Source organism: Athene noctua, chromosome Z (genome assembly GCF_965140245.1).
Source record: "Athene noctua chromosome Z, bAthNoc1.hap1.1, whole genome shotgun sequence".
NCBI classification, from domain to species: domain Eukaryota; kingdom Metazoa; phylum Chordata; class Aves; order Strigiformes; family Strigidae; genus Athene; species Athene noctua.
Window position 1 is genome coordinate 20,962,236 of NC_134077.1, and position 13,253 is coordinate 20,975,488.

Consider the following 13,253-nt stretch of genomic DNA (forward strand, 5'->3'; position numbering starts at 1 on the left):
TTACAGATGAGGAGTTGTAAGATAAAGAGCACAGAAACTCTAGAAGAAAATCTAGCTTTTTTTTCTCCTTTACCCCTAACAAATGATAAAATTAAGTATTAAGTTTTTTACTTTCTCCATTCTTAAGTGTATGGTATCATGGATACATCCAACAGATACATGGTCATCAGGGAATACCATAACCACGTTTGAAGTCTTGGTCTGTATGTGGGTGATGTGAGCGTTGTGATACTTTTTCACTTCAGTCCACACTCTTCCAGCAAACCTCTTGCACAAAGCCCTAGAGGAATGACCTTAAATACCCCTTTCCGTAGGCAATGACAAAAAGTAAAGCCTGCTTATTCAGGAATGAAGCTGGTCTTAGAATCCTTTGGCTGTATCTCTACTAGTAAATCAAATATGCTCAGGGATCCTAGACATTAAAACCACCAAAAAGCACAGAACTGCCCACATCTCTGCTAGCAAAACCTCTGCTTCCTTCAGTGATCACCTCTTGCATTTGGATTGCTGAACACAGTAAGACCTGCAGGGTACAGAGGAGGCAGGCAAGTCACCATCTCGCACAAATCTAGCTAGATTCTTTGAGTTTTGAGATCAGAGGATGGAAGGAACCCCATTTGTGTATTATCTTAATACTGTTAATCACATTGCTCATTGTGCAGATATGTTGCTTTTGATGATTGTGTCTGCAATAGAGAATAAACACGCAAAGTAAGTTTCCAAATCCCCTACTTGTGTTTGTTTCCCAGTGCTTTAATTTTCAGGACTCCTGTATAATGTAAGGAAGTTTGACTATTTTAAATAGTGTTGCTTGCTTAACTCTCATGCTAAATTTTCAAAGGGAATAGCTTACCTTACCTCCTTCCCAAGCTTTTAGTATCCTGCTATTTTTATATAAAAAAAGAAAGTTTAATTTCTCCCTAAAGAACATGGATTACATTTTTAAAGTTATTTACTTTTCACAGTAATAATAATAACTTAATTTTAGTAATAGGAAAAAGTTTATTTTTGGTGAAGCTTACCAACAGCCAGCAGATTTACAGCAAGGGGATGTTTTACGCAGATTTAGAGATATGCAGCAATGGTAATTAGTTAAGAGATGGTGTAATGTAAGCATAACAAATACTTTATTTTAGGGGATTTTTTAATAGTTTCTTTTGTGAATTTAAACAATTTCATTTGTATATATTCAGAGTGGTAAATAAAAGTTTAGCAATTGTAGCAAGAACTTAGGCAGCCAGGCTCTCCTGGCAAAGTCACTCTCTCAGTTCCCCTCTACAAGGAGATGCCACTTTTCAGTGAGCACTTCCTTCTGATTCATCCTTACTTGGAATCACTGTTCTTGTTTGGGTTTATTTGTTGTTCAAAGTGCCAAGGGGTTTCTAGATAGCCAGTATCTTGGACAGGTTGCCCTCCAGCCTCTTTTACATGTTGCTTGCACAGTCTATATTGAATTTCTCCCTCTTTCTTCAATTCCAGAGTCTTCACTATCTTTTCCAGGCACCTGTGATGCATCCTCTCACTTCCCAGGTGGCATCTGCCTGCCTCTTCCTTATCAGGGACTTGCACCCCTGAAGCTTCTGCCCACAGCAGTTCCCTCGGGCATTTTACAGAGATAGTCTAAGTCAGGCTTGTTATCAGGGACCCACCTTAGCCTGCATCATACAACAGCCCTCCTGTTTTTACCACTGAAAGGATGGGATAATTCTGGTGTGAAGGGGATGAACCCTGCACTCCCTTGAGGGTCTGGCTTTCCCAGGAAGAGCTTCTTGCTTAGAGAAAGTGTCTTTCTGATTGTCTTCAAACTGTGACTTCACCTGCAATGCAACTGAAAACAACTGTTGGTCAGCTGCGCATAGCAAAACAAATGAGCGAGTACCTCCCCTGTATTACTTACTGTTAGGAAAGGAGTGCAGCTTTAGATGAAAGGGTAGGTGTGTGATTAAGTTGTACACAATTAAGAGCATCATGAGAAACAATTTCTCCTTAGTATTACACCTTGCTAATTTTCATTTTATAATGACAGATGAGTCATGTTGTATGAAGGAAAAAACCATTGTGCTTGTGCTGTCTCTCAAAATATTTTAAATGCATAGACAATAGCTATCATAATTTGAAAAATACTTACAGGAAACTTGCTTTTATTTAGTAAAGAAATGCTATTAGCCATTCTGGAAAAGTTAGTGTAGTGTAATAAGATATCATTGTTTTGGAAGGACTGAGAAGGAATGTTTCCTAAACAGGAAGCCGTGTACTTGTGTTTTGAGGTTGTTTTGCCTATTTCTTTTGAGCCAATTTATAATAATTAGCAGATTTACAGAAAGAATCATTGTTGTCTTTCAAAAAGTTCACAAAGATACACAAGCACTTCTATTCTGCAGATGTGAAAACTAAGGCACACAAAAGTTGAAAAAACTCAGCCAAAGCCGAATGCAGGATCTCTGGAAGAAGTGAAAATCAAACAAGGCAATGCTGATTTGAAGCTATTCTGTCGTCTTCATAGATTAAAATTTGTATTTTAGTGATTTAAAATTCAGAGTTATCTTCCACTTGTTTACCAATACAAGGAGTTTCTAATAGCAACATGCAAATATACCACTATGTAAGAGTGTGAGTATCACTTAGGTTGGGTAGGTGTCCTGTAGGAAGGAACCATAATTCTAAATTTGCTATTCTGAACGAATTAAAGAGAGACTCAGATTTGTTCGGGGGGACCTGGAAAACAGCATAGCATAGCTCTGGAAAGATAACTCTGAGGAAATATTTAATTTGCTTTTGACCCTATTCACAGTCTTTCATACCATTAATTTCCTTGGGTTGCTTTTTGGGTTTTTGTGTGGTTCTTTTGGTTTTTTTTTTTTGGCAAAGTTTCAGATGACAGAACCACACAGCAGATATATACTAGAAACCTTAGCTGCCTGGTTTTGTCCATGAAAGGAAATACAGGGAAAGAGGTTCAGCTGAGAAGAGGTAGATTTCTCTCTTTAACTTTTTGCATTTAACCTTCTCAGAAAACTTAAGCTTTGCTGGGATATTTCATCCTGATTTAAAGATGGAAGAAGCATGCTAGTCAGAAAGCTGGTTTTAGTCTTTCTTGAAAATACTTGTAAGTAAATATTATTCTGGTCATATGTGAAGCATTTTTTTCTCTCAAAGGCTGATTGGTAATAAAGGTGAGGAACTGCAACACCTGAGCCCACTCTATCAACCTTGATAGTAATTCTTTTTGGGGATTGCATCACAAAACTCAGAAGATCTTTAAACTGTGTTTATTATATATGACTGTGTTTACTATATATGACAAAATCTAGGCTTCTAGCAGTTCTATCAAACAGTTCTAACAAACAGTGTATCTTTTTGGGGGGGAGGGCTGTGGGGTGGGGTAGGGAGATATGATTCTGTTAATTAGATCAGTTAATACAGTTGGGAAGACACAGTCTTTTCTACATCAATTCCTGCATCAGGTCTGTCTGCATACAGAAACAACACACATCTCTTGGGCCAGTTTTCTGATGTAAGTCTTTGTAGTAAATACACATGCTTTCAAAAAATGGTAATATGTACATTGAGGGTTGGCAAAACTTGTAGAAGATGTTTACAAAAAATGGTTTTCTTCACTTTACTTGGATGTAAAAAGTTTCTAAATTAATCTAGTCATTAAAAATGGGGGGGAGGGGGGAACGTCAAGTTGATGTCATACAATATTAAAGAAAAAGGGATGAAGCAAATAGATTTGACTATGAAATGAACCACATTAAAATGAGATCTGCTCATGTTTAAGTATGTGCAAGATCCTATCATCATGCTGGTCATTTGGTCTCCTTATTTCAAAATTAACATGCTCTAAGTTCAAGTTAGGTAGGTTCATTTTAGGGAAAGTACAGGAACTTCATTTTATAGAGAGAAAGGGTAGGGTAAAGACAAATATGAAAAAATTCGTCACCTGGTATTATATGTTCAGTTCATAATTTCTTCAGCTTGTTCCTCTTCATCTAAACTGTTTCTAGTGATTAATAATTATTATAAGTTCCTTCTTTGTGAAATTTGGAACAGTGTGTATTTACTTGCTCTTATTTCACTTTCCTGGGTGGACCAGGGCAGAAGTTGAGTATGTTTAGTATTTACTTGCTTATATTTTAGAGAAGGAGTACAGCATGACTTTATCCTTCAACAGAATAAATACCAAGTAGACAGTATTCATCTGGGGTGTATTTGAAGAACAGTTGCACCCTTTTAACCTCAGTTCATTAGCTGGATAACTTACATGAAAGGAATACTACTTAATGGAGATAAACCATTAAAGTAATTTCAAATAACCCTTGGTTTAATACTGCCCAATGTTTCTGAAATGCATTCTTGGAGATGGATGCTTTTACTGTTAAAAAGGAAAAGCTACTAGTCAGGCTGTTTTCAGTTACAATACAGGCAAAAAACTTGAAATTGAGACCCTGCTCTTTTAAAAGCTTTATTCTTAATGATCTTTTTACCTCCAGTTAGTGTAAGTAGAAGAATGGCCTCAAAGTTCTTGTCCTGGCTTTTCAATAGTGTCACCAGGGTATTGATTCTTTCAGGTAGAAACAGTCATTTTCTTGAGAGAGATAAAATGATCAATTAATTTCAATAATATCAGCCAAATTCATACTTATGTGTCATTCAAAATTATTACCTAGGTATTGCTTCAAAATATGAACTGTTACCTACAGCTTTATTGCTCAGAATGCTACTCCTGTCAAAGTCAGTGGTGATTTTAAGTTCTTCAGAAGAGAATGAGTCAACAAGCACTTATGTTTTAATATTCACACCTGTTTAGAACTTGCTAATTGTATTAAAGTGCATTGAACACAGAGATGCTCAGAACTCTTGAAAAATCGAATAACTAGAGGTTATACATCCTATGATGCAAATATTGATGGTCAATTATTTAATGCAGTCAAATCCCATTGTTTTATTTCACAAATAAAACAATTTTATCAATCAATAACAATTTTTCAACACTTTTATCTATCAGTAGGTGGACCCAGTGAAATCCTAAAGCAGTCAGAAAAGCCATCTTATCTTCCTTTTCTGGAAGGGATAATACACATAAATAGACAACCCAGATACTTTATACGAGTGTTTATCATGTTACTGCAGATGTTAATGACTAGATGCTACATACTTTTGTACAATTCTTTTTGTTTTGTTACAGAATGTTTTGTATTGTGAACATGCAGCTGAAAGATATTTAAAACTTTGCAATAGGACTGTTTATTAAAACTGTTCACACTGATGAATTCTCACTGTATTTGGGATCTGATTATACAAATATTCCTCTGCTGAGAAGAACATATGTTAGGACTGGTTTTTTTATTAGTGGTATTAGGTGGCCATTTTCTTTCTAGTTTTTAAATACTGGGATCACTGTGCCAGAAGCTTTCTGGATCAAATCTTTATTAACCACATTTTAAACCTGTTATATGAAAATTTTGCTTTTGGCCTTTTGCCTGATTCTTTGGTTCAGATTGATTGTATATTGGTCTCACTGCGTGTTTTAGTACAAGGTCAAGTGCTTTGTACATCTTCAGGAGTGACACAAAAAATGTGTAATAGTAAGGAATTAAGTATGTTTCCGTATTTTTCTTTAATATTTCCTTAATTAACAGTCTGAGTGTATAATATACTTATGTAAGTATCTTGTATTCAACTCCTAGAAAAAAATGAAAGCCAGCACATTTCAGGTGCCTGCCAAAATACCTTTTTAACTTTTGGTGTTGTACTGCATCCCATCATCCAAACTTGTGCAGTAAATAATTTTAAATTCATTACACATTTTTCATATTAAAATGAGTTCTAAGACTTGTACTTAAATATGGATGGTTAGTATTTCCTGGGAGTTAAAATGTTTCTGGTTTCATTTCTTATACCTCAGCATTTCCCACGTATTTTATTTCATTGTATTTATTAAATGCTGTCATATACTGATGTAGACAGTACTGGATATGGAATGAACTATCTCTTCAGTTATCTCACAGTCTGTAGTCTGATGTACACAAAACAGAACCTTGTATTACATATAGTATTCAGAATACTCAATCTGGATCAAAGTTTTAAATGTTAGTCTTCCCTCTTCATCAGACTATGCAGAGGTACCTCAGTCATTCAAAACCAGTAATTATTAGCTTGTTCTTAAATCAATTGTTGTCTAGATTCCACGTGAGTTATCCTTTGCTTATGTCGTGGTTCATTGAAAGGACTTCTAAAAACGTGTGAGCATCTGTGGCAAAAATCTGGGCCTACTTCTCCAAGTTTGCTTAACAAAAGAGAACTAACTGTTCATATGGATGTATCTTCCCCCATAATATTTATTTCCAGCATGAATGTCATCATAACCTCCCATAGCAGTTTTCCAAAACAGACATGTTCTGCTCAGCCTACCTAGTTCCAGAAGCTGTTTGTTAAATATCAATCACTTTATCGCTTTCACCCTCTACATACTTCGGAAGATCCAGGTACAGTTTGGGTTCAGAAGATGAAATAACATGTTTTACAAGCGAAAAGGCTATAAATATTGCTTCACAGATTTGCTGTTCTGGCAATCTTCTGTCTTTCCTCTTGTCCTTCACGACAATGACAGTGTTTATGCTAGAATTTCTTTGTCAGTAATGGAATACATAGGGTTTTATCCGTGTAGTTAATTATTCCCCACACAAGTAAAACAACCTCTATTAGCAGAAGCATTCCTTTTCGGGTATAAATTCTGTGTATACCAGGAGAACCAGCTGATATAGTTAGGCTGTGCATGGCAGAAACCTGTTCACAAACCAAATTCACATGCCAGCAGGCTTGCAAATTAATTCCTTTAAACTAATCTTTGCATGCTGAGAATGTCCTGTTGACTTTGCTGGAACTGCTTGAATGCTTGTGACATGTAAACTAAAGTGCATTAAAGGAGAAGAGGTCTTGATCAAGGTTTGCCACTGCTGTCAGTAAGGTAAGGACATAACCTCAGCTGTTTGCTGGGCCAAAGCCTTGAATTTTGTGAAGTGGGAATGGCATTATACTTTCTTTTATGAAACAATTAGAGATATAAATCCAATCTATCTCCCATTACTGGTTTAATTTCTTCAGTGACTATCACAGCGTTTTCTGTGGTTACTGAAATTGACGTGGTTATTGTAACCGGAAGGAAACAGAAGGATCATGTATGAAGTGGCACAAACAGAAACCTATTCGGAGGACTGGTATGGGTAAATTGATACTCTCCTGCTGCTTATTGTATTTCTCTTTTGATACGCACGGTATTTAATGTATTGCAAAGTCAGAAGATACCCAGAATAGCTGTGCAGTGTGAAGGCTTTTGCCATAACTCACTCAAATGAGTTGAAAGCTCATTTCAGATCATTAATATAGCCTTAAGTGTGTGTTGTCAAGGGGGCTTGGAGATGCTTTATTGACTCCATATGCTTTGTTTTCATGTTGCTTTGTGTTCACCTCTTATCTTGTTTTCCCAGATACTGTTACCCATCATATTTTACGATTGTGTATGTTGCTCTGGGACTTGTATATGATCCTTTGGTCAGAGCTTCCTTGGTATTACATGTGTCTGAATCACGCAGCATAGTGAGCCCTAGAGTCCTGAGATGTTTCTGCTGACTTTTGATTGAACAAGCCCTTTAGCTTCTAGATACTACTGCTGCGTAAGTCTGATATGGGTTAAATTGATCAATATGTAGGTTATAAATTACTGGTTTGAAAAAGGTTTCAAAAATGAAAACTTGAGTGAGGTCAGTTTTGGTACTATGGTCCCAGTGGCGCATCAGACTCGGCTCCTTGGCTGGCACAGTGGTTCTGTTGTGCCGGGTGGCAGGGCACTGCTCTGCCTTTACTGCCCATGGTTTTGGGCTTGGCAAGACTGTGAAAATAACCCAGGGACACGGGGTATGCTCAGTCACCCCACCTGGGAAGCCTCACTTCTGTGACACAGGTCAAGGTTAATAAAAGGACAAATAATTTCGAGGATGAGGTAGAGAAAGGAGATTGCAATGCAATCAAAATTGTGGTGGGAACCTGGAAAATCACTGTTGCTGTTAGAAATTGGAACGGGGCTGATTATTTGGAGTTGAGCTGAAGGTAAATGCGACCAAAGCCGTTTCAGAGCTTCTGTTAAAGATGAAACTCTCATGTATTTATCTACTTTCTGATTTTCTCACTTGATTTTTAGTATTTTTTTCTAGTACTTGTTGCTTTCCGGTAATGTAATCAAATGATGAAAACGGCTGCTTTTGAGGGCATATATATTTGCCTTTTATATATTAAAAAAATCCTACTGTTTGTCAGGAGTTTGAGACACTTTTGTAAAAAAATCCAGTGCATAATTTCAGTTCCTACAATACCTAAAGTCTCAGTGGAAACTGTTGAAAGAAGAGCCGGAATCATAATCCAGGCTCTAAGAACACTTGCCAGTACTCTTTCTAATGATATTTAAACATAATTTTGTATATTTCATTTTTCACCTAATTAATTGCAGTCTAATTTGGTTTGAGTGGAAATGAGAATTCAAAACTGCAAACCGTTAATTTAGACGTTTAGTTCCCGGGCTGCAAATATCCATCATGTTTCTTTCAAAAAGGCAGACACTGAGCGACTGCATGGACGTTAGGCGCGTTTCCACTGGTGTGCTTGTAAATTAGAGCTGTTTTCTGTCGATTCGGCGAAGGTGCCGATTTCTGTCGTTGTCCGTTTAAATGGCGGTTATTGGCTCTTTCACTCGCCTCGGCCCCCACCGGCGCCACGGTTTAGCGCCGCTGCCGGTGCGGGCAGCGCCGAGCCTCGCTGAGGCGCGGCAGAGCCGGGGTCGGCGCAGCCGCCAGCAGCGGTCGGGACTCTCGGGACCGGGGGCTCTCGGGGCCGGTGCTACGCTCACCCGCCGTTCCCGCCCACGTACGCGGGGGCCCCGCGGCGCCCGCCCGGGCTGGTTCCACCGACCCGTGGCCCGGCGCTGGTGACCCGTTTCGGCACCTCAGCGTTGTACCGCCGGCGCCGGTAGGGGCTGGGCCGCGGGGCTGCGCCGCTGCACGGTTAATTACGGCTGCGCCGGGGACTCCCGCGGGCGGGACGCGCGCGCGTTGGGGATTCCCCCGCCGCCCCGCGCGGAACGTTCGGGATCATTCCGTGACGTCACGGCAGAGGGGCTCCCGCCGGCGGGGCGGGGCGGGGCGGAAGCCGCGCCCCGGGCTCCCGCGGGGTCGCGCGGCGGCTCTCGCGAGGCTTGTGCGCGCGGAGCATCGCGGCTCGGAGCGGCGCCATTTTGGGAGCGAGGCGAGCGGGGGGGGGTGCGTGTGTGCGTGTGGCTCTGTGTGTGTGTGTGTGTGTGTGTGTGTGTGGCTGCGTGCGCGCGCGGGGGGTGTGCGCGTGCGGCGCTCTCGCGCCCGTGACACCCGCGGCTCGCGGCGGGGGGGCGGGGAGCGGAGGCCGCCGGGCCCGGGGCACACCCCACCCCCTCCTCCGCCCAGGGGCGGTCTGGCGGCGCCGGGCCGGGGGCGCCGCGGGAAGGGAGGCGCGGCGGGGCCGGGGCGGGTACTGCCGTGCGGGGCGCCGGGCGTTCCCTCCCCCGCCGCGCGGCCGGGCCCGCCCTCGGGGAGGGCAGGGGGAGCCGCCCCCGGTCCCTCCGGCGGTGGCGGCGGCCGTTGCGCGGTGGCGGCGCCGCCCCCCGGGAAGGCAGGGCGAGTGCCCGGCGCGGGCCGGCGGAGCCCGTCCCGGAGCCCGCCGCCGCGCTGCACGGCCGGTCGTGGCCGGGGAGCTGGGGCTCTTCCCGCGCGGTTGGCAGGCGGGCGGCCCCGGAGCGGAGAGGCTTCCCCGGAGCGGAGAGGCTTCCCCCGCGGCGCGCTGGGGCTTCCCCAGGCGGCTCCCGCCACTCCCCCGGGCTTGTGCTGTGCCCATGCTCGGTGTCCCCGGCTCAGGTCAGCGCCTCCCCCGCGGGGGTGCCTTCTGCAGACCCGTTCATCTTTATCAATAAAAAGAGAAATGCCCTTTCCTCTCCTTTTTTGCCCCTTTTTTCTTCCCCCCTTTTTTTTTTTTTGTGGGGGGGGGGTGGAGGTGGGAAGGGAATGAGAGGCAGGAGAACGTTTTCGCTGATAGGCTGCCTTCTCCGATAAACATGCCTGCTGCTGTCTCCGCGATGTGAGCGGAGGTTTAACCGGGGCTTCTGCACTCGCTTCGGCTCCCTGTTTGCATGTGTGGTTGTTTTGTAAGATTCAGGCTTATGTCTTTGGCTGACGCTAGTTCGTATTTCAAAAGGGACAACTGACTGTTCTGGTTCTTTTTACCGTAGGCAGTTTGGATTACAGAGAAGAGTCCTGGATGTTTGCAGCCTTTTGCTTTATCTGATAGGAGAAAAGCGGAAACCGACCTGCACCAGCTGCTTCTTGTGAAAGGGGAGAAATACCGGACACTGTTCTGGGATTATTTGTCTGTGTGCTTCGTCCTGGAAAGGCTTCTGAGAAGTGAATTGGAAGTTTGAAGTCGTGAGCTTTTTCTTTCTAGCAGAGCTGAGCACTTTACCCTTGGATGCTTTTGTCGTCATGACATGGATACATGGCTAAATTTATCATGTTCTGAATACTTCAGCTGCCAAAATAAAGTGCTTTTTTGCTTTTAGATACTTTTTTCTTCTAGTCAACATTCTGTTTTGAGTCATAGGCGTAACCAGTTTTGTTAATTGGCTCCAGGTTAATTGCTGAAAAGTTTCATGGAAGGTATTTTCCCCCTTACCTTATTTTTTAGATTTTCTGCCATAGCCTTTTGTCATTTTGCAGTGAGACCTATTCTCTAAATGAAGAATCTAATAGATGTTTGTTTATCATTTTTTCATTTATATTTTATTTAATATTTTTGTTGAAAGATGTTGTTGCCAATAAGCAGTATGGAGGTATCCAGATAGCTGTTGTTTACAAATGCCTTTGCTACCCAAAGCTAGGAAATGCTGCACAGTTCAGATGTGAAATTTGGATTTTTGGCTTCACAGTTTGTGGTGTAAAAAGCGTATTTATTTCACCTGGAGCTGATGCTTCTTATAGTGATATGTACATGGAATAGACAAGAGAAGAAACTCAAAGATTAAAAATTAAGACAGGTTTGGCAAATACTGGAAATAGTCTTGTGGAATCTGTAAACAAGAAGGATGGGTAGTTGATTTCTGTGAGGTCAAACCTATGTCAAACAGCTACGAATGTAGTATCAACAAGAACTCGGGATATTATCTCAAGGAAAACAAACTGGAAAAATATAAGTCACGCAGTGCTAACACCTTGTGCGGTCCTTTTGGATTAGGTAAGTGATGTAGTATTTATAAATCAATTTACACTTGAATAAACATTTTACCAATAGAATGGTTAAACCAGTAGCATTTTCTGCCTAGAGATTGTTATTTTGTTTGAGAACATTGAAAAGAGCTTGCAGAATCTAATTTTTAGTCGCTGTTTTTAATAATGAAATAATTCCTTAAGAATTTGAAGAATATATGTACAAGGAGAAATGTGTAGGTAGGAGTGTGGGGGTTTTTTTCTGGGAGGTTAAAGAATACATACACCTAGACTGAATCCATAGGTAATTTAGCCTTCATGTTAATACTGTAGTCTCCGCAATGATCTATTGTACTTACTGAACAAGTCTGCTGGATGTTTTACACATCTCAGTCTTCTTTTTCATTTTAATTTCCTTCCACTGTTCTTTGTCATTTATGGAAGGCAGATATTTTTACCAAAACCTAATTTACTGCCCATGCAAACTAGCATTTTAATGTATTAGTTTTTTAAGGTTGGGTTTAAAGTAATTTCTTATTCTGTATATGCATGAATGAGTCTGACGGGTCTGAAGTATAATATTACTGAAAACCTCCACCTTTTTGGAAGGATTCAAACCAAAATCTAGTGGTCAGCTAACTAAGGTGTTATTTTCAGATGTATTGCTGTCCCCTTCCTCCCATAGAGGTTAAATGTTTCTGAAGATAGATGTAGTTTAAATGTTGAAATTAATATGTTTACAATATTTTTTTTGTAGGTTTGCATTCAGCTGAATTGCTACTGCCTCAAAGAAAATAAAGATGGGCAGAACAACTTAATTCAAAGGTCAGTGGTAATTTTACTAAAGTTCTCTCCTCCCTACCCCACCTTGATTATTGATAAGGCTTTAAACAATTAAAGCATTATTGGGTAGACTGTAAATTGAATGTCTGGTAAAAACGACACATTTACCTTCGTCACCACCTTTTAAAAAACTTTAAAGGGCTTCTGCAGTGCTGAAGTAATAATAGTAGTGAGCTAATAAAAAGGAAAAAGGTTTTCTCCAAGGGCAATGCAAAGATGTTTGGAAAGATGGTTCGTGTTAAAGCCTTGTATAAAAAGTAAAATTAAGCATGTAAAACTGTACCTAAAGATTATTACAGTGGGTTTTTTTTCCCCCTGTAACTTGGTATTTTGACCACAAGTGAAAGACTCTGTGTGTTGTCTTGTCAGTATCTAAAAGTTGATCTAGCTTCACCATTTTGCTTGCTTTGGATGGCCTTGCTGTTTTGTTATTTTAAATTTCAGTTTTGTTGTCTTGAAAACATCGAAACTTTGGAACATGAATAGGAGGCTGTTTCTGTAATCTCTTCTGGCTGTGGCTGTAATCTCTTGTGGCTGTGGCTTGTGGTGTTTCTCACATCGAGTCTCAGTGTGACTGGGGATTGACTGAATGAACTGAGCCACGTGTGAAGGGACCAGACCAACAGAGAAGAATGATCTTCCTAGTTCCTTTAGTTGAATGGATCTGTGTTCTGATTGAAAGCATTTGGTAAATGGAAAGAGTTCAGGAGTGAGTGGCCATTTAATTTGATTTTTGTCTATTGTGTGGTCATAAGCAGTAGTAATACAAGTACTTGTTTCTTAACTCATAGAAAGTGATGTGTCTCTTTTTTCAAGCTAATTACTTTTGGTGCTGTGAGTTACTTTTACCTCCTGACAAGAGGCTCTCATGGAAATCAGTTGCTGCATCACCCACTTACTATTTTGAGTGACATCTCTTTCTGGATGTTTTGAAGAGTTTGCTTTTTAGCTTCATTAAATTAACTCTGTCTACATTTCTGTTTGCTGGTAGGATAATTCTTTTTTTTTTTTTTTTTTTTCTTCCACCGTGTTTGCGCTTGGGAAGTGCATTTGTTCTTATTTGTATGCCTATGTATTTGACAAGGATTCAGGCATGTTTTACATGTGCCCTTGTACCCTAAGCAAAATTCA

The 13,253-nt window shown here is 40.9% G+C and overlaps 1 protein-coding gene across 3 annotated transcripts in view; it reads left to right on the top strand.

The window, feature by feature from the left end:
* Positions 1-10,172: 10,172 nt before the first annotated feature.
* GPBP1 (GC-rich promoter binding protein 1) overlaps positions 10,173-13,253 on the top strand; it is a 48,882-nt gene continuing 45,801 nt past the window's right edge. The window contains exons 1-2 of one of the 3 annotated variants that reach the window (XM_074932150.1): positions 10,173-11,307; positions 12,037-12,104. The gene's annotated coding sequence lies outside the window, so the exon portion shown is untranslated. The remainder of the gene's footprint in view (positions 11,308-12,036; positions 12,105-13,253) is intronic. The other 2 variants (XM_074932151.1, XM_074932149.1) reach the window with 2 other exon arrangements.